Source organism: Agelaius phoeniceus, chromosome Z (assembly GCF_051311805.1).
Source record: "Agelaius phoeniceus isolate bAgePho1 chromosome Z, bAgePho1.hap1, whole genome shotgun sequence".
In the NCBI taxonomy this organism is placed as follows: domain Eukaryota; kingdom Metazoa; phylum Chordata; class Aves; order Passeriformes; family Icteridae; genus Agelaius; species Agelaius phoeniceus.
Window position 1 is genome coordinate 19692175 of NC_135303.1, and position 1287 is coordinate 19693461.

The following is a 1287-nucleotide window of genomic DNA, read 5'->3' on the forward strand; positions in this document are numbered from 1 at the left end:
TCTGGATTATATACAGAAAGTTGCTGTGCAGCTGCTTTATTTAAGCAATCTAAAAATGTTTCTATAAAATTATAAAATAAAACCTATTTTCTTACTGCATCTGTGTATGCTTTGTCATTTCCAAATGTGACTGAGTTCTTCTTGACTCCAAGAAACACAATGATGAAGGGCTAGCAAGAATGTGTATGGAAGCATCAAATCTAAAATAGAGCTTCATTTTCTTTCTGACTTATGTTAAGTTTTATTAAGTTATGAGTCACGTTATTAAAGCCATATTTGTATAGCACAGTGCAATTGGTCACAAGTTAGCCACGGTTACCAGACATTAAACAATGTTGCCTACTACTGAAGTATCATTCAAAATTGACAGGAAAATTTTAAGGAGTAAGATACGCTCTACACTTGCTTTACTTTGGTAGTATTTTTTTTTCCTGTTGCATTGGCTGTTCATGTCACTCTTATGAAACTGTGTGCCTTCTTTCTTGGGTTACAAGGACTGTGTTCAGTGACTCAGTCAAGATTTTTAAACAAGTGCTAGAACAAAGGATTATGACGTATGGCTCAAGTTTCATCTAATTCTCTAAATATAGCTGTTAAATTAGGTAGAGGTTAAGTATGCAACTCAAGAAGATCCTCTATTTGTAAATAAAGATTCAGGAAATAAAACAGAATTGACTGCACCCTATGTGAAAGTACAAGACTTGATGGCTTTTGAGGGAGAGAAGAAAAAGGGCAGGATTTGCTTGCTTCAATATAGATGAATGTCTCCTGATAAGTTTTGTGCTTGTTTCGTGATGAATTGGCTCATAGCAAGAGATTAACTAGCCCTGAAAGAATTAAATACTGATCCTCCTTAATGTTTGGCAATGTGGCCTAAAACTCTGAAATAACTTTCTAGCTCTGACATGGTTTGTGTGGGGTGTAGCTGATCATTAAAAGACATATAGTACTGTAGTTCAACTGGAAAACTTGTCTCTTTAGTTCTGTCTGAGACTCTGATATCATAGTTTAGTTTCTGCTGCTTAATGCGGTTGCATAAATTACAAAACTTGTGGGGCATAGCAATGAGAGCTTTCTCTTCTGAAGAAGTTATCAGCAGTCTTGCTCTGGAGTGGTTATTTAGGGGGAGAAAGAAGGAAGAATTGCTGTTGTAATTTATAATCTGGCTTTATGACTCATTAAAGATTTCCCTTGCTGGTTTAGTAGTATCACAGTGACTATAAGACAGGCCAAATAGAAGTTTATCCATTTACCTTGTTTCACAGAAATACATAGTGGAGGCAAGTA